The 26,919-nt window shown below is 44.5% G+C and overlaps 1 pseudogene; it reads left to right on the forward strand.

Moving 5' to 3' along the window:
• Nucleotides 1-8: 8 nt before the first annotated feature.
• LOC116589331 lies at nucleotides 9-26,847 on the forward strand (annotated as a pseudogene).
• Nucleotides 26,848-26,919: the final 72 nt, after the last annotated feature.

Here is a 26,919-nt window from a genome sequence, read left to right on the forward strand (position 1 = left end):
TAGAAGACATGCCAGTGAGGCTTGAGACCAGTGGAGGCAGTTGTGAGCTGCACTACAAGATGCTGGAAGGCCCGACAGTACAGGTTGGTGCCCTTGGAGGGAGTGGTGAGCTGTGGTTCGAGTGTCACTGGAAAGCATGGCAATGCTGCTTGCCACCACTGGAGGCAGTGCTGAGCTGCAGTGTGAAAGACGCTAGAAGAAGAGTCAGTCCAGCCTGTCGGCACTGAGGGCAGTCGTGAGGTGCTAGTGTGAGAGACCCTGAAAGGTGAGGCTCTGCAGCTTGTTTATATAGGAAGGAGTGGTGAGCTGTGTATTCTCTGTTTCCCCAGGCTCATGAGTGGCAGTCACAACCTCTGGAGCTATCCACCCGCTCAGCATTGTGCCGTTTCCCCAGGTTTGGTAGTAATGGGCTGTAAGGATGGTGCAGGAGGGGCTTCCCAGTAGGGTCTGGAGCTGTGAGGGGGGAAACCAAACCTGACTCATTTTGCATTTAGAGCTAATAAGTTGAGCGTTTTTCTGGAAGAGTAACTTCACTTATCCAGAAAGGACAATGGCATTGGTTGACTTTAGAATGAAGCTAATTACCACTTAAAAGACAAGGATGTGTCTCCAGTTCTCCTAGGAATTGGAGCAGGTGTGCAGGCCTTAGGTTGGAGGTGCCCGTTTATCCCCACCCTTCTTCACTCTGGGTTCATGAGAACTGAAGTTTTGAAATCAGCGTCTGAGTCAGTCATGCAGCTCGTCACAGGAGGTTAGTGTTCAGAGAAAGCAGCAGGTGCACTGGGTGCAAGGTCACATCCATGTCAGAATGGGAGGTAACAGTTCTCTTTCATCCCAAACCTCCTGAGCTTTTCTCTTGTCTCCAGTGGAGCCACAAAGTCACACTGAAGCAGCTGTCAGCAATCTAGAGTGGGTGCCAAAGTTCCAGAGTTTCCCTGCAGGGAGCACATGGCAGGGCATCCCATTTTCTCTGTTTACTTCTGGTTTACAAATGTATTTGGAACATCTTTTTCCTAGGCAATCCCTTGGATTAGAAAGGAAAGATATGATTTACTCAGTGTATGTTTTTAACATAGAATGTGTTCCTTAATCTAACAGTGTTTATTCCACTGGGCTTAGGCTGTGGTGGAACAGCCAGCACATAGAATGGCTGTTTGTGGTCAGATAGAGACTCGGATGATGTCTTGTCCTTTGCCAAAGGTGAAGTTTCCTAACTCATTGTCTTTTCATCCAAAGAATTGCAAAGAGGGCAGAGGGAAAATCCAAAATGATTCCAAGGAGCCTTTGATGATTTAAAAGTGAAGCTTGACTTTCTAGTTTCACTAAAGGGATCATCTAGATAGTTGGATATGCCGTATTTTCTCTGTAATTTCGCTGGTGTTGAAGTCAGAGAGTCTTTGGGAATTCTTGTGGATAGAGGTGGCTTCAAGGGGCTTGGTGTCAGGAACATGGGGTGAATTTCTGTAGCTGCTTGTCTGATGCTGGGGGAGTCAGGTTATCCCACAGTTTTTCTGTTTTCTCCTTAAGAAATTGCTGGCACGTAATGTTCTGCTTAAAGTGGAACCCTCCTGCAGTTGGTGGGCATGTAGGCTGATGTAGCCACTCTGGAAAAGAGTATGGTGCTTCCTCCAAAAGCTAAAAACTGGACAACTGAGGATTCAACAGTTGCACTCCTAGGTATTCACCCAAAGGACACAAAAAGGCACATTCAATGGGACACAAGCACCGTGATATTTATAGCAACATTTTCAACAATAGTGAAACTATGGAGAGAGTCCCAATGTCCATTCACTGATGAATGGAGAAAGAAGATGTGGGAGACTGATATGAGGAAGTGGAGATGCAACATAGGGGTTTGAGGGGTAGGAAAAGAATAAATGAAACAAGATGGGATTGGGAGGGAGACAAACCATAAGAAACTCTTTTTTTTTTTTTTAGATTTTATTTATTTATTTGACAGAGAGAGATCACAAGTAGGCAGAGAGGCAGGCAGAGAGAAGGAGGAAGCAGGCTCCCTGCTGAGCAGAGAGCCCAACGCGGGACTCCATCCCAGGGCCCTGAGATCATGACCTGAGCCGAAGGCAGTGGACTAACCCACTGAGCCACCCAGGCGCCCCACCATAAGAAACTCTTAATGTCACAAAACAAACTGAGGGTGGCCAGGGGGAGGAGGGTATGGAGAGGGTGGTGGGGTTACCGACATTGGGGAGGATATGTGCTATGGTGAGTGCTGTGAAGTGTGTAAACCTGGCGAGTTTACACACTGTGCCCCTGGGGCTAATAATACATTATATGTTTATTTTAAAAATTAAAAGACCTGTGCCCCCGGGGCTAATAATACATTATATGTTTATTTAAAAAATTAAAAAAAATTTTTAAAAAGGTGTGGGAGATTATGTATATATGTAATATATGAATAATTACATATGAATATATGTAATGTAATTATTCATATATGAATAATATATGAATATTACATATATATAGTCTCCCACATCTTTTTTATATATATTTATATTTTTAATGTGTTATATATATATTTATATATTTTATATATATTTTTATATGAATATTACACACACACACACACACACACACACAGTGGAATAAGAGCCAGCTTCAAAAAGAATGAAATCTTACCATCTGCAAGGATGTGGATGGATCTAGAGTGGATTAAGCTAAGCAAAACCAGTAAGGAAAGACCAATACCCTATGACTTCACTCCTATGGCATTTCAGAAAGAAAACAGATGAACATAGTGAGAAGAGAAAGATAGGCAAAAGAAACAGACTCAACCTCAGAGCACAAACCAAGGGTTGCTGGAGGAAGGGTGTGTGGGGAGAAGAGTTAAATGGGTGATGGCTATTAGGGAGGGCACTTGTGATGAGCTCCGGCTGATGTATGCAGGTGAGGAATCACTAAATCCTACACCTGAAGCAAAGGAATTACCACTGCATGGAAACGAATTGGAATTGAAGTCAATGAAGGAAAGAAGAAAACCATGTTCTGCTTCATGAGGTAAAAATGAGTGGTTTTTCAATGTGGATGATCATTTTCTAACACACTGTGATAGGATACACTAGTTTCTTATTGCATAAGGAGTCCTCAGAAAGCTGCAATGAAAGATCCAGATCTCAGAGCATATTCCTATGGTCCTTAGAGTTTGCCCAGGGAGAAAGGTAAGTGGAGAGAAATGCAACAGAAGATGAAAAGAGTTAACCATTCAGGAGGTAGCCTTCTCCCTTTCTCATGAAAGACTTGGTCCAGTGTAATTTTGGAAGGATGGGTGGGGGATCCTAGAGCTTTGCAGCAGACAGGGGCGTTCCAGGTCTGCCTGGAGCTGACAGGGGTCCTGGAGGAGAGATGAGTGCATTCTGCAAGAGGTTGTAGGCAGGGCTGTCTCCAGGGGTGGCTGTGTGTTTCCGTGTGACTGTTGTGACAGGTCAGGGCTGTGAGCATGTTCCTGGCTGAGGACATGTCAGGCCCGGGTGGTGAGCTGGCAGGGCACCATCTGTGCCACCAACCTCAGCCAACACACACAACCTCATCGTCTGTCCCTGTCACTCCACTTCAGACTTCTCCACATTGCCAGGCTGAGACACTGGTTTGTGCTTCTTTTCTTTGCATGTGGGTGAAGATTTGAAAGTTCAGTGGTTGGATTGATGGTCATCAGTACATCATCGGTTCCTCTTTTATTTCCTGCTCTTCTTTCAATCACTGAAGTGAATCAGACCTGCTAGTGGAAGGGGAAATCTGTGTGTTTTTCTTTCCTGTTTTCATTAAACAATGGGAGAACAGTGTTCTGAAATAGTCAAAGAATCCTTTGTAGGGGTTCATGTTTTTCTCTTCCATGAACCACTTTCTGATATTCGAAATTATTTTTGAGGAGCGCCTGGGTGGCTCAGTCGTTCAGCATCTGCTTTTGGCTCAGGTCATGATTCCAGGGTGCTGGGATTGAGGCACACATTGGGCTCCTTGCTTGCTGGGAAGCCTGCTTCCCCCTCTCTCACTCCCCCTGCTTGTGTTCCCTCCCTTGATGTGTCTCCCTCTGTCAAATAAATAAATAAAATCTTTTTAAAAAGAAATTATTTTTTAAAGTAAGACATAGCCTCAGAGCTGTAACAGGGCGCAGTGCTCTTTGTGAGGGGGAGAAATGGAGGAGAAGTGTAGGTTGTTTAGAAGCCTGGGGGTGGCTAATTGTGCTCCCAATGGAACACAAGCCCCTGTTAGCCTTCCCTGGTAGGGGAGGAAGGTGGTGTGTGTGTGTGTGTGTGTGTGTGTGTGTGTGTGTGTGTGTGGCTACTCACCTGGTGGCCCATTCTGGGCTCTGAAACCTGACCCCATGAGTCCCTTGTGACTTGAACTGGAGAATTTATGAAGAAAACAGAATGAACCCTGGAGGATGCCTGCATCTTTGCACTCAGACAACTCCACGGAGCAAAGGAGCCCATCACCCATGAGGTGTGTCAGGATCCCTGAGGGTTTGGGCTTTGCTTCCTGGAAGAGGTTGTGTCTTCATCCTCATCTGAACCAGAGCCATGTTGTCTGGTTATGGAGACCCAGACCTTTACGTGACCACGTCATTCTTATTCTTGTTATTTTGAGAAAGCAATATAGACATTGACTTTGAGATCCAAATATCAAAAGGAAAAACACAAGGTCATCTATATATATGAGGACTGAACTTGTGGCACCTCTCATTACTATGGGTAGTGTAGGGCTTCCCAGATGAGAAAGAATGCGGAATTCTATTTGGATAGAAATGTGCTGTGCCCACATAGTGTTTTATTCTATCCTTTTCCTTACTTCTCTGAGGGAAAATAGAGTGGTGACTGGAGCTTGGTGTCTGATTTGAAGGAATGGGAGACAAGAGATTTGAAGGAGCAGTGTTCATGCTGACGTGGACATGGAGCTCTGTGCCCAATGAGTGAGGGTTCAAAGCTTAGACACCCATTTCTCCCACTATCCCCAAATCTGGAAACCACCCATCTGTTCTCACTATCTATGCATTCAGTATTTTTTCCCATATGGAATGTCCATGAGAGCCTCAGGTGTTTGTCCTTCTGTGTCTGAGTTATTTAGCATAATGCTCCCAAGGTCGATGTTTCCATGTCTGGTTATTATGAATAATGCTGCCGTAAACATGGGAGTGCATCTCTCTTTTGGAGGGAGTGTTTTTGTGTTCTCCAAAGAAATACTCAGTAGAGCACTGACTGGGTCATGTGGTAGTTGCATTCATTTTTTCTGGAACCTCCATAGCATTTGTCACAGTGGCTGCCCCAATTTTTATTCCCACCAACAGTGCACAGGGTTCCCTTGTGTACACACCCTTGACCTCACCTGGTGTCTGTCTCTGGGACGATTGTCATTCTAGCTGTTGTGAGGTGATACCTGATGGTGGTTTGGACTTCTGTTTCCCTGATGACTGTTAGTGATGTTGAACAACTTTTTCTGTGTCTGTTGGCCACCTGTACGCCATCTTTGGAAAGTAGCTATTCACATTTTCTTCCGAGTTTGTATTTTTTATTTTTTGTTTGAATGTGAAGGAGTGTTTTGTGTATTTTGAATATTAGCCTCTTCTCACACATACGATGTGCAGATATTTTTTCTCATTGCGGAGGTTGGCTTTTAAGGGTTTGATGGTTTCTTTTGTCATGCAGAAATTTCACTTTGATATCCTTCCATTTGTTTATTTTTGCCTTTGGTGCCTTTGCTTTTGGTGTCTGGTGTAAAAGACTCTTCCTTAAAACCAATATCGAGAAACTTACTACCTGTGTTTTCTTCTTGGAGGTTTATAGATTCAATTCTTATGTTCAAGTCATTCATCCACTCACAATTTGTAGGTCCAGTGTAAGAAAGCAGTCCAGGGGCACCTGGGTGGCTCAGCGGGTTAAAGCCTCTGCCTTCGCTCAGGTAGTGATCCCAGAGTCCTGGTATCGAGCCCTGCATTCGGCTCTCTGCAAAGAGCCTGCTTCCTCCTCTCTCTCTGTCTGCCTCTCTGCCTACTTGTGATCTCTGTCTGTCAAATAAATAGAAATAAAATCTTTTTTAAAAAAAAGTGGTCTAGTCAATTCTTCTGCATTTAGTGTCCCGCTTTCCTAGTACCATTCACTGAAGAGACAGTCCTTTTCCCATGGTATATTTTCTGCTGCTGTGTCATAAGTTAAGACCATACATGTGTGGGTTAATTTCTGTCCTACCTTTCTTTCTTTCTTTATTCTTTATTTCTTTATTTCCTTCTTCTTTCTTTCTCTTCTTCCTCTCCTTCCTTCCTTCCTTCCTATTCCTTGCTTGAAGAAAGCTTGAAGTCTGCAATTGGGTTGCTATCAGCTTTGGTTTTCTTTTTCAACATCCCTTTGGTTATTCAGAGTCTTTTCTGCTTCCATACAAATTTGGAGATTATTTATTCCTGTTCTGTGAAAAATGTGGGTGGTATTTTGATAGGGAGTGCATTGAATCTGTGGATTGTTCTGGGTAGCATAGACATTTCCACAATATTTGTTCTTCCAGTCCATGTACATGGAACTATTTTCCATTTCTTTGTGTCTTCCTCCATTTCTTTCATGACTATGGTATAGTTTTCTGAATACAGATAGTTTGCCTCTTTGGCTAGATGGATTCCTAAGTATCTTATGGTTTTTGGGTGCAATTATGCTTGGGATGGACTCCTTAATTTCTCTTTCTTCTGTTGCAACTACCTCTAGTTGCTGTAGACAAATGCAACTTATTTCTGTGCGTTGATTTTATATCCTGCCACTTTACGGAATTCCTGGGTGAGTTCTAGCAATTTTGGGGTGGAGTCTTTTGGGTTGTCCACAGAAAGTATCCTATTGTCTGCAAAGGGTGAGAGTCTGACTTCTTCTTTGCCAATTAGGACGCCTTTCATTTCTTTTGTTGTCTGATGGCTGAGGCTAGGAATTCTAGTATGTTGAACAATAGTGATGCGAATGGGCATCCCTGTCGTGCTCCTGACCTAAAGGAAAAAGCTCTCAGTTTTTTCCCATTGGGAATGATATTCTCTGTGGGTTCCCCATAGATGGCCTTTATGATGTGGAAGTATGTACCCTCTATCCCTCCACGGTGAAGAGTTTTGATCAAGAAGGTATGCATTAATTTGTCAGATGCTTTTTTTGCATCTATTGAGGGGATCCTATGTTCTTGTTCTTTCTTCTATTAAGGTAGTGGATTCCGGTGATTGATTTGTGGTTATCAAACCAACATTGCAGCCCAGGCATAAACTCTATTTGGTCATGGTGAATCATCCTTTTAATGGGGTGTTGGATCCTATTGGCCAGCATGTTGGTGAGAATTTTTGCATCCATATTCATCATGGATAGTGGTCTGTAATTCTCCCTTTGGGTGGGTTCCTTGTCTAGTTTTGGTATCAAGGTAATGTTGGCCTCATTCAAAGGGTTTGGAAGTTTTTATTCTAGTTGTATTTTTTGGAAAACTTTCAGAAGAAGAGGTATTAAATCTTCTTTAAATGTTTGGTAGAACTCTCCTGGGAAGCCATCTGGCACTGGGCTCTTGTTTCCTGGGGGATTTTTGATGACTTCTTCGATCTCCTTACTGGTTATGGGTCTCTTTAGGTTTCCCTTTCTTCCTGCTTTAGTTTTGGTTGTTTCTATATTTTGGGGAGTGCATCCATTTCTTCAAGACTGTCTGATTTGTTGACATAGAGTTGCCATCCTATGTTCTTATAATTGTTTGTATTTCTTTGGTATTAGATGTGATATCTCCTTCTTGATTCATGATTTTATTGATTTGGGTCCTTTCTGTTTCCTTTTTGAGATGTTTGGCCAGGGGTATATCAATCTTATTAATTCTTTCAAAGAAGCAGTTCCTAGTTTCATTGATTTGTTCTACTATTATTTGGTTTCTACTTCATTGATTTCTGCTCTAATCCTTATTATTTATCTTCTCCTTCTGGGTTTAGGCTCTCTATGCTACTCTTTCTCTAGATCCTTTAGGTGTAAGGTTAGGTTGTGTATTTGAGACCTTTCTTGGTTCTTGAGAAAGGTTTGTAGTGCTATATAATTCTCTCTTAGGACTGCCTTCACAGCATCCCAAAGATATTGAATGGTTGTATTTTCATTCTCCTGTGTTTCCATGAATTTTTAAAATTCATCTTGAATTTACTGGTTCACCCACTCATTCTTTAGTAGGATGCTCTCTAGCATCCATGTATTTGAGTTTTTTCCACCTTTCCTCTTGTGATTGAGTTTCATTTTCAAAGCATTCTTGTCTGAAAATATGCAGGGAATAATCCCTATTTTTTGGGATGAGAATAAACATGGCAGCCTCCTTATCTCTGACCCTGGAGCTGAGAGCTCAGGACCCACTCCTTCAGTGCACCCTCACAGAAAATAGGTCAGTCCTTCATGTCTCCCTGTCTGTACTCCGTGCTATTCGGACCTGTGACCAAGCATTTCTGTCTCTGGCACATGACCCTGTTTGGAGTCTCCAGATCCAGCAGACTCCTTTAGCAAGGTGCCACAAGGTGCTCAGGTGCCACTCCTCCTGGGGAAGAAAGGGATCTCTCCCCATTTGTGCTACTTCTTGGGCCTCTTCTCAAAGACCAGTGGCCAGACTGTGTCATGGGTCACAGTTTATGGCAACCTCCAGCTTAGAGCCCACTCCTGGGCTCACTCTTTGCAGCCAGCTTCCCTGCTCTAATACCTGGGAGCTCTGCTGCTCTCAAGCACCCTGGTCTTCCTGGGACCCCAAGGATCCTGAGACCACACTGTCCCATTGAGGGTTCCAACCCTGCCCAGCTGCCAGAGTGACATCCTTCATCAGATCCGACTTCTAAAAGTTCCAATTTTGTGCTCTGCTGCCACTTGGCAGTAGCTGGCTGATAGAGGCTAACTCCCTCCAGGGTTTATCTTCCCACCTATCAGCTTACACTCACTTTTCTGTACCTCCTACCTTGTGGAAAGTTGTCACTTTTCTGTTTGTAGAGTTGCTGCTATTCTTTTCTTGGATCTTGGCTTGAATTTGCAAGTGTTCAGAATGGTCCGAGAGTTCTCTAGCTAAATTCCTTGTGCCAGATGAAATGAAGGTCTCCTACTCTTCCACCATCTTGGACTCTCTCTCTCTTCTTCTTTCTCAAGATTGCTTTGGGTTTTTGGGGTCTTTTGTGATTCCATATTAATTTTAGGACTGTCTTTTATTTCTTTGAATAATGCCATTGGAATTCAGATAGGGATTTCATCCCATCTGTAGATTGCTTTGGGTATGGTGGACATGTTAACATTATTAACTCTTCCAGCTAATGAGCATGGCATATGCTTCCATTTATTTGTGTCATCTTCCAGATCTTTGGCCTATACATTTTTCCACCAACACGCACATGTTTTTCTTTCCTTTTCCACCATATGTTCAGTATACCGGGTCTATCTCATTCTTGATTACTTTTAGTCCTAAATGTTTTTTGCTTGATGCAATCATTAAAGCCATTGCTTTCTTAATTTCTCTATGTGGAAGTTGGTCATCAGTAGAAAGGAATACAAGTTGGGTCACGTGGGTGGCTCAGTCAGTTAAGGGGCTGCCTTCAGGTCATGTCATGATCCTGGTATTTTGGGAATGAGTCTGGCATTGGGCTCCCTGCTCAGCATGGAGTCTGCTTTTCCCTCCCTCTCTTCTGCTCCCCTTGCTTTATGCTCTCTCTCTCTTTCTTTCTTTGTGTGTGTCAAATCAATACATTCTTTAAAAAAAAAAAAAAGAAATGCAACATGTCTCTGTAATTGACTTTGTATCCTGCAGCTTTACTGAATTTATTTATCCTAATTTATTCAAATGTGTTTATTTGTTAATAAAAATGTATTTTTGTTGACTCTTCAGCGATTTCTACATATAGTATCATGTTATCTGCAAATAGTGACCATTTTCTTTTCCTATTTGATTTCATATCTTTTTTTTCTTTTTTCTTTCTTTCTTTTTTTTTTTTTTCTAAATGGTTTGACTAGAGCTTTCAATACAATGATAAATGAAAGTGGTAAGAGTGGGCATTTTTATCTTGTTCTTGCTGGTAGTGGAAAAGTTTTCAGCATTTCACCCTCGAGTATAATGTCGGCTGTGGGCTTTTCATATAGGCTCTTTGTTTGGTTGAGGTGTGTTCCCACAGTACCCAGATGGTTTAGAGTCTTTATCATAAATGTATATTGCATCTTCCCAGGTGTTCTTTGTGCATCTATTGTAACAATCCTAGGATTTTTATCTTTTATTTTGTTAAGGTGGTGTGTGCTCTTGGTGAATGTGCAGATGTGGAATCATCCTTGCATTCCTGTAATAAATCACACTGAATCATGTTGTGTCATTCTCCTGATGGATTGTTGAGTTTATGTTGTCGATAATTTGTTGAGGATTTTTGCATCTCTGTTCATGAGTGATATTCGCCTTTCCTTTTCTTGTGGCATCCTTGTCTTGTTTTGATACCACTGTAATGCTGTCTTCAAAAAATGAGTCTAGACATATGCCCTTCTCTCCTTTTTTTATGATTTTATTTATTTGACACAGAGAGAGAGAGAGAAAGAGAGAGAGATGACAAACAGGCAGGTGGGGGGAAGCAGGGTCCCCGCCAAGCAGAGAACCTGATGCGGGGCTCAATCCCAGGACCCTGGGATCATGAGCTGAGCTGAAGGCAGAGGCTTTAACCCACTGAGCTACCCAGGCGCCCCCCTCTTCTCTCCTTTTTAAAAAACAGTTTGGGAAGGGTTTGTATTAATTCTTCTTCTACCATCTGGTTGAACTCCTCAGTGAAACTGTCTGGTCTTGGGCATTTGTTTCCTGGGAGGGTTTGATTATTAAATCAATCTTTTTACTAGTGATCAGTCTGTTCAGATTTCTTTTCCTTCATGGTTCATTCTAGGTTGTTGTTAGGAATTTATCCATTTCTACTAGGTTGTCCAAGGTGTTGGCCTCTATTTTGTCACAGTACTCTCTAACGATCCTTTGTATTCTTGTGCTATTCATGTTTCTTTCTTTTTTAAGTTTTTCACATTTTTAATTTAAATTCAGTTAGCCAAGGTATAGTTTTCGATGTAATGGTCAATGATTCATTATTTGCATGTAAGACCCAGGGCTCATCATCACATGTTCCCTCCTTAATACCCATCATCCAACTACCCCGCCCCCAAACCTACCTCTCCTCCAACTTGTTTCCTATGATTAAGAGTCTCTCATGGTTTGTCTTCCTCTCTGATTTCTTCCCATTCAGTTTTCCCTCCCTTCCCCTGTGGTCCTCCACACTATTCCTTGTGTTCCACATATGAGTGATACCACATGATTATTGTCATTCTCTGCTTGACTGATTTCATTTAGTATAACCCCCTCCAGTTCCATCCATGTCGATGCAAATAGTGGGCATTCATCCCTTCTGATGGCTGAGTACTGTTCTATGGTATGTATATACCACATCTTCTTTATCTATTCCTCTGTTGTAGGACATCTCAGCTCCTTCCACACTTTGACTATTGTGGACGTTGCTGCTATGAACACTGGGGAGCATGGGCCCTTTCTTTTCAGTGAATCTCTATCTTTGAGGTAAATACCCAGGAGTGCAATTGCTGGGTCATAGGGCAGCTCTATTTTTAACTTTTTGAGGAATCTCCATGCTGTTTTCCAGGGTGACAGCACAAGCTTGCATTCCCACCAAGAGTGTAAGAGGGTTCCCCTTTCTCCACCTCCTTGCCAACAGTTGTTTCTTGTCCTGTTAATTTTAGCCATCCTAACTGCTGGAAGGTGGTATCTCATTGTGGTTTTGAATTCCCTGATTACAAGTGATGTGGATCATTTTTCATGGTCTCTTGGCCATTTATGTGTCTCCTTTGGAGAAGTGTCTCTTCCTGTCTTCTTCCCATTTCTTGAGTGGTTTCTTTGTTTCTTGGGTGTTGAGTATGAGCAGTTCTTTGTAGATCTTGGATACCAGACTTTTATCTGTCATGCTATTTGAAAATTTCTTCTCCTATTCTGTAGGCTACCTTTTAGTTTTGTTAATTGTTTCCTTTGCTGTGCAGAAGATTTTTACCTTGATGGAGTCTTGATAGTTCATTTTTGCTTTTGTTTCCCTGGCTTTTAGAGGCATGTCTTGCAAGAAGTTGTAGGGCCCAAGGTTGAAGACGTTGTCTGGGTTCTCCTATAGGATTTTGATGTGAGACAGTAATCAATTATCTTTCTTTCCTGATTGTTATTTGAGCCCTCTCTCTTTCTTGATGAGTCTAGCTAAAAGTTTGTCAATTTTGCTTATCTTTCCAAAAACGACAGGTTGTATTTTCATTGATATTTTGCCTTTTTAGTTTCCATTGGATTTATTTCCACTTTCCTTTTTGTTATTTCCTTCTACCTACTGATTTGGGACTTTGCCTTTTTTTTTTTTTTTTACTTTTTTTCTGTGTATATTAGGTTGGTTATTGGAGAACTTTCAGATGGATTGATGAGGACCTAAATTTCTATGAACTTTCCCCTTAGAGCTACTTTTGTTGCATCCCATAACTTTTCATAGGTTCTCTTTTTCATTTGTCTCCAGGTACTTTTAAATTTTCTCTTGATTTCTTATTTGACTATTGGTTGTTTACGAATATGTTGTTAAATTTCCACATATTTGTGACTGTCCCATTTTCTTCTTGTGACTGACTTCTACTTTTATACTATTGTGGTTGGACAAGATTTGAACCAGAGCATGAAGGGAGCATTCATTTAAAGGTTAGTTTCCTGGGGTATTTTCTGAGGGCAGACCACGACTTCCATGGGAACAGAGGAAGGTTTTATGAGATGGGAGTGGGTGGGTGGTGAACTCTTGTTAGAATTACTGATTTCTACCATGCAGGCTGTGTACCATTGTTCACACTGTAGCCCTGATGGACTTGTATTTTCTTAGAAATATTTTCCAGGAGGTGCAGGGTGGCCTTCTCTAACAGAAAGGTGCCCTGTGGGTTCATGGCATGGCCCTAAGTCAGCAACCAGTATATGGTAAATTGGGGGATCAGAACCTGACTTCCTGTTGGAAGTGACTGGAACAGGGAATGGTGAGTTTCATAACAATAGCCGGTGTCCCGAGTGACCCACTGGGTGTTGGTGGTGGGTGGGGTATGGGGCCTGGGATCTGTCTCATCAGAACCTGTGGAATTTAGGGAAACCCTCATGTCTGTTGAGTTGTGTGGAGACAGGTAGACAGCAGTCTCTGGCCAGACACGAGGGTCACACTAGAACACCACCAGAGGTGCTTGGTTATCATAAAAACCGATCAGTTTCTGGTGACTGTGATTCCTAGCAGCAGTATGGAGAGAGGAGAGCGGTGGTGGTGCATGCTTCCTAGGGGTGTGGTCAGGACTAGTCTGGAGTCCACTGAAGTGAACCATGCCTGGCACAGAAGACATCCAGTCACTGTAGCGGTGGGCACTATGCCCATGGCACTTTCATACCAGGGGCTCCCATGCTTCCACCTTCTACTTTTCATCATCTTCATGATCATGAGCCTCTGCTCTTACCCCATGACCCCCTGAGGTATTTCCCTCTCTCCATGTGGCCCTCATCCTCTGCCTTAAGCAACCTGATGCCAAGATAGCCTTCTCAAGAGGCAGGTCTGTCAGTCCCCTGATGGAACACTTCCATCAGTTCCCTGCGAGGTAAGGATAATGACCTGCCCTGGAAGGAGGCTGCAGGTTCCCAATCAGGAGAACCACGTCTCTCTTTTCAGCCCAGCCTGCCCTCCCCTACGTCCTCCTCAGGGAAGTTCTCCCCACTTCATCAGCCGACAGCTCTGACCTTAAAAACTAATAGTGTTTTCTGTTTCTCCATGCTGTAGTTCATTCATGGCATGTCTTTCAAACCTCTCAGTGGGTTTTCAGCCATCCTCAGGGCTCTCCGCTCAAAGAAGGGATACCCCAGAGGGCCAGCCTTCCCTGCCACTTCCCTCAGCATGTTCCTGAGCCCTGGAGCCAGCTGCCCACTTAGAGCTGAAGGACCCGAGACAGCCCATTGTGAGGCCAGCCTGTGTCAGCAGTGTAGACTGATGTTTGCCAGGAGTGGTAGGCAAGTGGCACGGGCCAGGGGAAAGCAGCTTCTCTTTCTTATTCCTTCCCCCCTCTCCCTCCCAGAGGTAGCTCAGAGCAGCCTCCACACCCCACATCATGAGATCCCTTGACCTGTGCCTCCTGCATTCAGCTGGTGAGTTTGGTGTCTTCCCATTGCTTCTGTCTCCCATACCCATACCCTCCCATATCCAGTTCCTGTACTTGACCCTCTTCCTATCCTGCACTGAATCTACCCACCTTTGCTTCTTCCATAGATCTGCTTGGAAGCAAGCTTGCCCACAGGAAATCTAGTAGCCAAATGGATCCAAGTCATGACCAATAAGTTAGTGATCCAGGATAGAGAACAAACCAGCTCTGAAACCTGTCCCACACTCTGTGACCATCTCATACTAAAACAGACACAGTAATAGCTTTCTGGATTATGACATGGCATCTTTCTCTACTTACACTCTCTTGAATGCACAGGTGCAGATCGTGGATGAAAAGGGACATGGCTCCTGTGGGCTAGGATTAACAGGCAAAATGTAAGAATTTAGTGAAATTTGAATTCAAGGCATCGAATGAATAAATATTGATGAGAAAATACTCCCAAGTAGGGCATATGAACATTGTGTATCAAAGCTTTTTCAAGTAGGTTACTGAAAGAAAAATCTTTTTTATTGTTTAATTCCAGTCGAGTTAGCATACAGTGTTATATGAGTTTCAAGTGTACAATAGCATGAGTCAGTAATTCTGTATATTACTTACTGCTCATCAAACAAGTGTACTCTTAGTCCTCTTCATCTATTTCAGTCATCCATCCATTACCTCCCCTTTGGTATCTGTCAGTTTGTTCTCTGTCATTAAGAATCTGTATTTTGGTTTGTCTCTTTTTTCTCCTTTATTTATGTATGTTTGTTTCTTCCATTCTACACAGGAGTGACATCATATAGTATTGTCTTTCTCTGACTGACTGATTTCACTTAGGATAATCCTCTCTAGATCCGTCCATGTGACTGCAAATGGCAAGATTTCATTCTTTTTATGGTGAGTAATATTCTACTGTGTATGGTGTGTGTGTGTGTGTACATCTCTCAGCTCATTTAGCACTTTATCAATGGACACTTGGGTTGCTTCCATGTTGTGATCTTGTAAATAATGCTGCAGGAAACATAGGGGTGCATGTATCCTTTTGAGTTTTTGTTTTTGTATGCTTTAGGTAAATACCCAGTAGTGTGGTTGCTGGATCCTAGGATAGCTCTATGTTTAACGTCTTAAGGACCTTCCATACTGTTTTCTAGAGTGGCTGCAGCAGGTTGCTTTTCTACCAAGAGTGCACGAGGGTCCCCTTTTACCACACCATCCCAGCACCTGCTGTTCCTTGTGCTATTGATGGGAGCCATTCTGACAGTATGTGCTAATATCTCATTATACTTTTGATTTGCATATTCCTGAGCTTGAGTGATGGTGATCATCTTTTCCTGGGACCATTGGCCATCTGTATTTCTTCTTTGGAGAAATGTCTGTTCATGTCTTTGGACTATTTTTTAGCTGGATTGTTTGTTTTTTGGTGTTGAGTTGTATCCACTCCACATATTTTGGACACTATTCCTTTACTGCATAGGATATTTGCAATATCTTCTCCCTTTTGATAGGTTGTCTTTTTATTATTACTTTTTCCTAGTTTTCCTGCTGTGAAGAAGTTCTGTCTGTGCCCTCTTGTAGGATTTTTATGGTTTCAGGTCTTCCATTGAGGTCTTGAAACTGTTTTGAGTTTATGTATCTGTATGGTGTAGGGAAGCAGAATAACTGCATTCTTCTGCAAGTAGATGTCCAGTTCTCTCAACACAGTTTGTTGTAGAGAATTTCCTTTTCCTTTTCAATATTCTTGCCTGCTTTGGGGAACACTAATTGGCCACACAACTGTGGGTTTATTTCTGAGCTTCTCTCCCACTCCCTTGGTCGCTGTGTGTATTTTTGTGCCAGTGCCATACTCTTAGGATGACTGCAGCTTTGTAGTATAACTTGAAATCTGGAATTGTGACTCCTCCAGCTTTGTTTTTCTTTCTCAACATTGCGTTGGCTGTTAAATGTCTTTGGTGGTTCCACACAGATTTTTAGAAATGTTTGTTTGAGTTATTTTTGTTTATTTGAATGTCAATGAGCCAACCTATAGAAATAATGAGTTTCAAGTGTAGTGTTCAATAATAGATCAGATGCGTATAACCCCCAGTGCTCATTACATCACATGCCCTCCTTAATGCCCATCACCCAGTTACCCCATCCCCCATCCACCTTCCCTCCAGCAACCCTGTTTGTTTCTGTAACGAAGAGTCTCTCATGGTTTTTCTCCCTCTTTGATGACTTCTCATTCAACTGTCCATGAAAGCCGTGGCCAACGACAGACTTCATGTTCTCCATAATCAGCTTTAGGGACTAATGGCCACATGTGGCTTAAAATCATACTGAAAGAAATCTCCTTACAAAACTTTCCTGTAAGTTTAGGGACACTGCCCCTCGCCCATGCTGTCGTTTCTGGTCTGGACAATGCCCAGTCAAGCTGACATGTGTAATCACCCAAAGGCACAACTGTGACATCCTGGAGTATCCCTGGTCCCCTGCCCCTGAGTCTGGCCAACCCTGCACACTCCCAGTCCTCCTGAGATCCCCTGTCATGACACAGCTGTGATCACCCTCCTGGAGCATTCCCTGGCCCCCTACCCCCAGGTCTGGCCAACACCCCCAGTCCTCCTGAGTGTCCCTTGTCATGGCACTTGTCACACAAGGCTGTCATTTTCTGTCTCTTGGTCTGTCCTTTCTGCTTGGAGTAGATCTCACTCACAGATGCCTGGCTGGATGACAGATGGATGAATGGTTTCAGGATCTTTGGTCCTGGAGCAGTAGCCATCCCTCAAAATCCTGATGGGCAGGGGGAGTCTCTGCCCCTCTGTGTGCCCCCAGCCTCAGTGGAAACTAGTGTGCAGGACAAGGGACTTGGAAGTCCCCCCAGATGAAGTTTGTTCTGTGAAGGTGGCTTTCTTCTGAGATCACTATTCAACCACATTGCATGGCCGTTCCTGTGGGACAGAAAGCATGCTACTGTATTGTATTCTTGCACACTGTGGGTCCCAAAGAGGAAGCACACGTTTACCCTCACAAGGTCAAACTTACATCTCCTTTTCTGAGCATCACTACCCTGTAAACAACAGTGAATTCCCGTTGGGCTGCAGACCTGTAGACCTGCACCTTGAATGGCGTCAATAGAGGAGGATGGAGATGGAGTTCTGGCTAAAAGGATGGAAGTCCTTGCCTCTGGGGGTGAAGAAATTGATTTGACTCAGAAGAGGCTAAGTTATCCTCAAAGAAAGGACATGATCCTAGTATCTTTGAGACCAGGGATGGGCATAGACTTTTCTGGAAAGTCTTCTGAAAAGATTTTCTGTTAGGTGTTGCAGTCCATGTGGTGTTTCTGGCAATGACTTCACTCTTGCATTGTGGCTTGAAAGCAGCCACAGACTGTCCATAACTAATGTTCCAGGCACACTTGATTGTGAGAATATGGGGGGAGGTCCATTTGGCCCATGGGTAGTAGTTTCCTACACCCCAGATCTGCAACATGATGGAAGATGGGAGAGAGCTCTTCTTTTCCAGAGGCAGAGTGGGAAGTCACTGGTATCCATCCTGCCTGACCCTGCCCCTGCACGTGAAAGAAAAAAAAGATGATAGTGAGATTGGCCAACAATGAAGGCCTCAGGAATTCCCTCCCACTCCCCATTTCTCCGTCAGCCTCAAGCTTCTCACAGCATGTTTGTCTGTGGTTGAATTCCATGTAGGTATTGTTTGGCTGAGTCAGTCCCCATTGCATGGCAGGTATATCTTGCGGGCTCTATACCACACAGATGCTCGTCTTGTTCGGGCCAAGACCATGATTACTTTTGGGATTCTCCTTAGGTAGCAGAGGATCTAGCACGTGTGGGCTTCAGGACAAGTCTGATTCAGCCCTCAGCAATGTTATGAAGCACCTGGCTTCCTGGGCCCTCTGTGGCACTGGCATGGGCCACTAGGCCACTTGTACAGTTGCAATGGATAAGCCCCTGTCCTGGGTGGTCCACCCCATGACTAGCTCTTTAGGCTGAGACTTAAAATTCTTGGTATTTCAATGAGCAGTGCATTACAACACTGCCTGCATTTTACTTGTGTGCTGATGAGGATCTGAAAAAGGAAAATGTTGTCAGTGCTTCCACAAATTGTACACTGGAACAGCCAAATAATAACATTTTATTTTTGACACAAAATAGGGTGTATTCTGCTGTGATTCTTAGTTTAAAGCAGGGGAGGGAGCCCTCTTTCAGTACTGGTAATGAATACCATAGGCCTTCCTAGGGAACACTATCAGATTCTATTGAAGACTTTGTCTTTGTGGAAAAATAAGAAGTTGACCAGTTATTTTGTCACCTGTTTCATTTTCCATGAACATTTCCACAATATCTGGGTTCACACCTCTACCATTGTGAAATCATCCCAACTTTGGCAGCTACTCACCCTTGTCTGCCAAGGGTATGTTTGAGCCAAGACAAAAGCAAATTCTCAATGATTGGGAGACCCTGGGATCAGAATGCTGTGGGTAGGGAATTACTGAGATCTTAAATTCTAAATGAGCTCCTGACACCCAGATGAAATACATTTCAGATTTAGGTGACAACTGACAAAAATGTGTCATCTCTAAATACAACCTCAATTCCTAAATTTAACGGTGAAACCTAACCTGACCTTAAAGCCCAAACTGAAACCCTGAATCCAAACCTGAAATTGTACCAAAAGCCTAAACTCTGAACCTGAACCCGGATCCAAGCCCTGAAGCATGAACCCAAACCCTAAACCAGAACTCTGAACTCAAATCCCAACATGAACCCAAACCCCAAATTTGACCTTGAACTTTGTCCCAGAAACCCTGAGTCTTAAACCTAAATCCTAAAGCCCTAAACTCTAACTGCTCCCTTGCCCCTCACTCTAAGTCCTCACTCTGACGCTATCCTCAAAGCCTGATCTAGAACTCTGGCTGAAAGCTGAACCTGAACCCAATTGAAACCTTTCACCACACTTTGTTTATGCATTCACCAGTGATGGATATTTTCAGTTTCTACCTTTTGAGTCTTGTGAACACTGTTTGGGTAGGGGGCTAAGATTAGGGTCTTGTATTGGGGCCAGGGCCAGGATTGAGAGCAAGTTCAGGTCAGAGTATGGGTCTGCTTGGGCCAGGGTCATGTTCATTGTCAACGTTTGGTTCAGGGACCGTTGTCATTCCATATTGTTTCCAATTCATTGTTCCTTAGCTATTTTTGGAGAATCTGGGGGATATTGGGCTCATGGAGTTTGAATTTCCAGAATGAAATGGCTCCAGCTGGACCCCAGGAGGGAGCAGGTGCTTCCATTGAAGGGTGAACTCCCCTAAGCCTGCACTGCCTTCCACCGCCTGCAGAGGGCACAGAACCCCAGCTTCTGCTGGGAGCCTGGCCTGTGCCTTGGCAACTGGAACTGGAGTAGGGCCTCCTTGGGAGCCACTGTGGAGATTTCTGGAGGACTTGGGGACGCTCCCACGCTGACAGGACAAGCTGGGGAGGATATGGTTCCACATACACAGTGACAGGACCCACCGTGGAGGACTAAGGCTGTGTCCACACTGACAGCAGTCTCACCCCCTCAGGACCCACCACTGGAGGAGAAGCCGCCTCAGCGGGGACAGGCGAGGGGGTGCCTGGTCTCAGGAGGAAGGGCGTGCTGTGTAGACACTGGGGCTTCCGGTTTTGTGTGTGGTTAGGTGGCCTCTTGTGCTGCTGTTTGTGGGGCAGTGGGGTTCCCCTTTCTGGGCTCAGATGCACACACTGGGTTCCGCGTCTCTGTGAGAATGCAGATTCCGTTCCTGGGGCTCCTGAGACAGTCTGCAGTCACGGAGCGGCCACCCGCCTTGGTGCTCATGCTCCCCCTGCCTTAGCCCTGCAGGGTCCTTCCTGTGTTCACACCCATGTAAAGGTTGGTCCAGAGTCTGGAAGCTCAGGAGCGACAGTGGACTGTGTAGACTGTTTTGGAGAGAGGAGGTAATTTCCCAGTTTCGGTTCTTCCCTGAGCACAGAGTGTCTTCCTGTTTCGGTGTGTCTCCCTCTCTACCTGTCATCAGTGTCCCACAGCTGTCAGAAGACAGGTCTGTCACCCCGTTGGTTCAGGGGACTCCTAGGTATCTTGTTGTTTTGGATGCAGTAGTAAATGAGATTGTTCTCCTAGTCCTTTCTGATGGGGGGAATGCAATTGATTTGTGTATATTGATTTTGTTCCTTGCAAGTTTCTTGAATTTATTAGTTCTGTTTGCCTTAAACTCAAACTGCCAGTTATTTGACCAGCAGAATGGGTTTATTTGGGAATAGCAGAGGATGGCAATCTGGGATGAGCAAGCTACGGGCACATCACAGGCAAGTGCAAGAAACAAAGGAGAGGAACATTATTTCGTGGAGAAGGAGGAAGAAGTTGGGAGGGTTGTTTGGAAGGAGAGTCCACTGGAGAAAGGCAGCGGTTCAGGGAGATGGAGGATTCTCACCAGCCTAGTTGCAGGGATGGTGGATTTCCTGTAGGAGATGAACCCTCCAGCTTCCCCTGTGGGGCCTGGAATGGATGAGTCTCTCCCATGGGGGATTGTAATGTGGGGTCAGTAATGGGCACTGAGTGGCAGGCGCCCCCTTCCAGCCTCCCCTTCTGGCGTCCCCAGTGCACTTTATTGAGGCTTCCCTTCACACTTTTTCACAGTTCTTACCATTTTGTGGTGGAGCGTTGTGGAGAATTGGAATTCCAAATCCTACTGCTTCTACTGTACCCAAGACCTGGGGACACCCGATTTAATCCTCCCAGGAGTCTCTTGCTAACATGGGTCTTCCTCCAAGGCTGAGTGGCCTCTCCACGGTGGGGGAACTGGATCTGGCAGGACTTGACCTCTATCCGAAGTCTGATGTCCTCTCTGCTTCTGTGATGTGGTGCTAACACGGATGTTTGGAAGAGTCATTTACTCTGAGGTGATTTCAAATCTGCAGTAATTTGTCACAGCAGCACAAATATGCTTTATCTCCACACTCAGGGTCCCCAGCTGTTGTTTCTTTACCATGTTTGCCACTTCACACAGGATACTTCAGTGCATTTTGCCCAAACAGGGACAGTGTCCCGCAGAACCACCATGTAACCCCAAGGGAGGAAATCATGATGGTTCTCACATTTGAACCCAGGCCCACTTCAGCTGTCACCACCTGCCCAATGGTCTGAAATGTCTTCTCCTTTTGGATCCAGTTTTCTTCTTCTGGATCTTCTTCCAGGGCTTTCCCTTATTTGGGTAACTTTGATGGACTTAAGGAACACAGATGGCTCCCATCTGAGTGGTATTTCTATATGGCTTATGTCACTGGGGCTGTTTTCAGTGTCCATCTACATTGTGACATGCAGCAATCCTTCATGCACTTTTTCACAGGGACTGAACATAAGAATATTGACCCCTTAAAACATTTCAGGTACACAATTCTCTGGCCCTAGATGAGTTCCCACTGTTGTACACCATTCTCCAGAATTTTCTCACTCTCCCTGAGGGAGCCTGTATGCATGAAACATCAACTCCCAATTGTCCTTTTCCCTCAGCCCCCTGTAGCCACATCCAGCTTTGTGTCCCAGACACCTCATCCAAGTGGAATCATACAGTATCTGTCCTTTCATGCCTGGCTGATTTCACTCAGCGTAATGACATCCATGTTCAACTCGTGTTGTAGCCTGTGTCAGAACTCAGTTCATTTTTAAGGCTGAATCATATTCCATGGTTCTATAAGCCACATTTTGTTTATCCGTTCATCTGTCAATGGACACTTGGGTGGCTTCCACCTTTTAGCTGTTGTGAGAAATGCTGCTCTGAATATGGATACTTCTATTTTCAATTTTGGGGGCATATAGGCTTCAGTGGAATTCTGTGCTTAATATTTTAAGGAAACACCACATTTTTTCCCCACAAGTGAACCATTTTACTTCATTCCTTCATAGGGCAGAACAAGATAGCCATTTATGGATCTACCTCATTTCATTTATCCTTTTCCCCATGGATGGACATTTCTGGTTTTTGCCTGTTGTGTACATGGCTGCTATGAGTATTCCTGTACATATTTGTTTATTTGTTTGAACCAGTATTTTCAATTTGGGGGGTATATATCTAAGGATACAATTGTTGAAGCCTATGGTAATTCTGCTTGGATCTATTTGAGTAAATGCCAAACTATTTTTTATGTAGACTGTACCATTTTTCACAAGCAAGATTTAAGGGCTTCAGTTTCTCAACATCCTTTTGTTATTTTTCATGTTCTTGATCATAACGATTCTACTTGTGTAAAAGGACATCTAGCTGGTTTAAGTCTTCATTTCCATAGACTAATGATGTTTGAGATCTATTCATGTGCTTTTCACCATCTGTATGATTTATCTGGAGAAGGGTCTATCCAAGTCCTTGGTCCATTTGAACAATGGGGTTGTCTTTTTGTTGAGTTGTAAAAGCTCTTTACATATTCTGGGCAACAGACTCTTATTAGATAAATAATGTACAAGTATTTCCTTCCATTCTGGGGGCTGTCTTTTCACTTTCTACATAGTGTCTTCTGATGTACAAATATTTTTTAAATTTTTTCCATTTCTTTTTTAAGAGTGAGTGAGAGAGAGTATGCAAGTGGATAGAGGCAGAGGGAGAAGGAAAGAAAATCTTAAGCAGGCCCCGCACTCAGTTGACCTTGAGATCATGATCTGAGCCAAAATTAGGAGTCAGACAGTTAACCAACTGAGCCACCCAGGCACCTGGGGTAGATATAGAGAGAGAGTATGCAAGTGGATAGAGGCAGAGGGAGAAGGAAAGAAAATCTTAAGCAGGCCCTGCACTCTCATGACCTTGAGATCATGATCTGAGCCAAAATTAGGAGTCAGACAGTTAACCAACTGAGCCACCCAGGCACCTGGGGTAGATATTTAATTTTGAGGATATTATTTTATCTATTTTTTTTTCTTTTCCATCTTATGCTTTGGTGTCAGATCTAAAAGCATAGCTAAATCCAAGGTTATCAAGATTTATCCTCATTTGTTTCTTCTAGGTTTTATAATTTTACCTCTTACATTTAAGCCTTTAACTTATTTTGAGTTAACTTTTATATGTGGTGTGAGGTAAGGGTCCAGTTCCATTCCTGTGTATATCGACAGCTGATTGTCTAGCACCCTTTGTTGAAAAGACCATTCTGTCTCCCCAGTGTAATGTTGTCCACCCTTGTCAAAATTCAGTAGACCATAGATGAAGGGGTTTATATCTGGGCTCTCAGTTAAATCCCGCTGATCTGTATGCATTTTTTTTAAAGAAATTTATTTTATTTATTCAAAAAAATTTTTGGAAATTTAAATCAAATAATTGACATATAATGTATTATTTGTTTCAGGTTGTATGCATGCCTTTATAACAGTATCACAATGCTTCATTTACTGTTGCTCTGTGTTAAGATTTGAACTTTGGAAGTATGACCTTTCACCTTTGATTTTCTTTTCTTTCTTTTTTTTTTTTAAAGATTTTATTTATTTATTTGACAGACAGAGATCACAAGTAGGCAGAGAGGCAGGCAGAGAGAGAGAGGAGGAAGCAGGCTCCCCGCCGAGCAGAGAGCCCGATGCGGGACTCGATCCCAGGACCCCGAGATCATGACCTGAGCCAAAGGCAGCAGCTTAACCCAGTGAGCCACCCAGGTGCCCTGATTTTCTTTTTCAAGGTGGTTTTGGCTATCTTGTGGTTCCTTAAAATTCCATATGACTGTTACAATTAGCTTGTGCATTTCTTCCCAAAGGCCTTTGTGAAATTTCTTGGGAGCATAATGAATTTCTACATTGCTTTGTTACTGTTGCCATCTTTTCAATAGTATGTCTTTTCATCACCATGGGGTGTCCTCAGATTTATTTAGGTTTCCCTTACTTTCTTTCAGCAATATTTTGTAATTTTTGGTGTACAAGAGGTATACTTTGATTACATCTTTTCCTAAGTATTTTGTCCATGTGGATGTTCCCTAAAATGGTTTGTTTTCTTAAATTCCTTTTTGGATGATTCATTGCTAGTGTATACAAATAAGATAGATTTTTGTGTATTGATATGTTGTCCTGTAACTTTGCAGAATTTTCTTGTTGATTTTCTTGTTGATTCTTTGGGAAGCTCTCTGTATAAGATGATACCGTCTCTGGTCTCTGAATAGACCTAGATCTACTGTTTCCTTTCACATGAGGATTCCTTATTTCTTGCCTTATTGCTCTAGATAGAACTTTCAGTGCAATACTGAGCAAGGAGCAAGGAGTGAAAGCCAGCATGATGGACTTGTTTGTGATTTCAGAGTAGAGCTGTCAGTCCTCAAAATTGAGCACAGTGTTTGATTAGGGTTAGGGTGGGGTTAGGGTTAGGGCTTAGGTTTAGGGTCTCCCTGTCCTCCATTGTACAGAGCCCATTCTTCTCTGGTAACCAGCAGAGTAATCTTTTCAGAACATAACCTTTGAGCTTCTCTGTGATCCGCTCCCCAGCTGCCTGTCCTCTCCAGCCTTTCCACCCCCACCGTATCCCCCCTACCCCAGTGGGGTTCCCAGGTTTGTGGTCATCCTACATGTGTCTTTGGCCTGAATCCAAGCATTTACATTCTGCCTGCCCTCTGCCAGGAGAACTCTTCTCTGCCCCTGCTTCACATCTGGCTTGTTCCCCTTTTGGCTGTACCTGGACTTGCTCCCCAGTGAGCTGACTCCTCTCTTCCTGCTGAGTGTGGCCCTGTCTCCTATTTAAATGTAGTGCCCACTTTCCCTGTGTGAGCGATTTACTAAGCTGCCAGGTATGGGGCATGCACTGGGAAGTAGCCTTAGTGCCTGTGTGGAAAAAAAAAAAAAATTAGTCTCAGGGCACCTGGGTGACTCAGTCATTAAGCATCTATCTTTAGTTCTGGTTGTAATCCTGGGGTCCTGGGATCGAACCCCACCATGTTGGGCTCCCTGCTCAGCGGGGGAGCATGATTCTCCCTCTCCCACTCCCCCTGCTTGTGTTCTCTCTTTAGTTGTCTCTCTCTCTCAAACAAATAAATAAAACCTTAATAAAAACCCATCTCAGAGGGGCTTACCACCCTTTGCTGACAATGGGGCAGCTGCTGTCCCCACAGGCAGTCCCCTCAGAAAGACAGGACTTCCAACTTCTTGAAGCCTAGGAGATGTAGACCTGGACCTGGGAGCTTCCACTCTTGGGCTCACAGCTGGGGCCTAACTAACAAGCCCCCTGTTCTTCTAGCGGTCCTCTTTCCCCTTCCCTGCCCACAGGGTGGACCTGATTCCTGATCTGGGGGAGTTCGAGGGTGACCGCTCCTAGGAATAGCAGCGGTTGACTGATGGACCTTGTCAGCAAAAGGCCTAGTAGACTTCAAAGGAGGACCCTATGGGGGTGGAGACAGCTCTGTGGGGCCAGTGACAGCCCCCTCAAAGCAAAGTGGGGCAGGAGGCCAGCCCTGCTTATTCTAGCCAGTCTGTAGGCCATAGAAAGGAGGGCTGTGCCCCAAAGTGCTCCATTCCTGGCAGGTGGGGATGGGACCTGCAGGGGGTCAGCCAGGGAAGGGCACCTGCAGGGTTTGCCTGGTTGTTCGGCCCAGGAGGAGCATTCCTGGCTCCTGCATGCTGACTGTGGGTTTGGTTTCCTGCCTCTGAAGCCTCAGGCTCCCCTTTGTATGATGAGGTGCTGATGGCCCCCATCTCTGGGAGAAGAGAGGGAGGCCCCATAAGCAGACTTCCTTGGGACAGACTGGGAGAGTGGCTGTAGCTTAAAGCAGCCCGGGGCCTGCCCCCTTGAAGAAGGTGCACACTTCCATGGTCCCCAGCTCTGGCGTCTTGCCATTAGCCTCTGACAGTGATCCTCCTTCAGGATCAGAACCTGAACACAGGTTCACCTACTGTGTCATATATATATATATCACTGACGAATGGGCTGCCAGGCCCGTGTGCCCTTCTGGGGGGGGGGGGCTGGAGGGTGGTGGTCTTTGAAGTCCCAGGCACCCCGCTCTGGCGGAATGTGTCCATGCAGCCTATGGCGATGGTCAGCTGCTTCTGTGAGCAGCGTTTCCTCTGTGAGGTGGACGACCTGCCATGTGCGGATGTGGACTTGAAGTCCTGTGATCATGTGGGCATGGAGATCCTCTCCTCCCTCTTTGGCACCTTGAACCCCAGTTTCTACCAGGTGTCCTGTGAAGACTTCAGCTACCAGCACCAGCCACAGTCCAAGGCCCGCATCCCCAGGGACCAGGGCGATGTTTACTACATGGGGATCTTTTTTGGGGGCTTGATGGTGGAGGTTAACTGACTGACCTTGGCCTGTCACCTGGTGATGGGGGTCGACCTGACCAATGGGATCATGGTTGTGTGGCATGATGAGAGCCACTTGAACATGTACCTGCTGGACCACAAGCACACCAAGGTGCTATCCCTGGAAGATCTGTGGGATACGCGGCAGCTTGGCTGTCCCCTGCAGGACCTGTGAGACCTGCGGTGTCTGGGCTGCCCTCCCCACCCTTCATGAAGAACCTGAGATTCAGGCCATGCCCAAGAATCACCAGGACATCTGGGTCTCATGAGGGGCTGTCCCCATCTCCATCAGGAGGTGCTCTCCTGAGCAGAGCTGTGAGAGCAGGTTCCTACTTCTGTCCCCTCGAGGGAGACCATGGAGCCCAGCCCTGCCCACATGGGCATTTCCAGGGCCCCAGCTGCACCTGCACACAGGAGGCCTGCCTGGGGACACAAGGTCCTCTCTTTGTGGTCACTAGAGTTTGATAACTTCTGGGTCATTTTCAGCTGTGAATGGCTC

The sequence above is a fragment of the Mustela erminea genome, chromosome 4 (genome assembly GCF_009829155.1).
Source record: "Mustela erminea isolate mMusErm1 chromosome 4, mMusErm1.Pri, whole genome shotgun sequence".
Taxonomy (NCBI): Eukaryota; Metazoa; Chordata; class Mammalia; order Carnivora; family Mustelidae; genus Mustela; species Mustela erminea.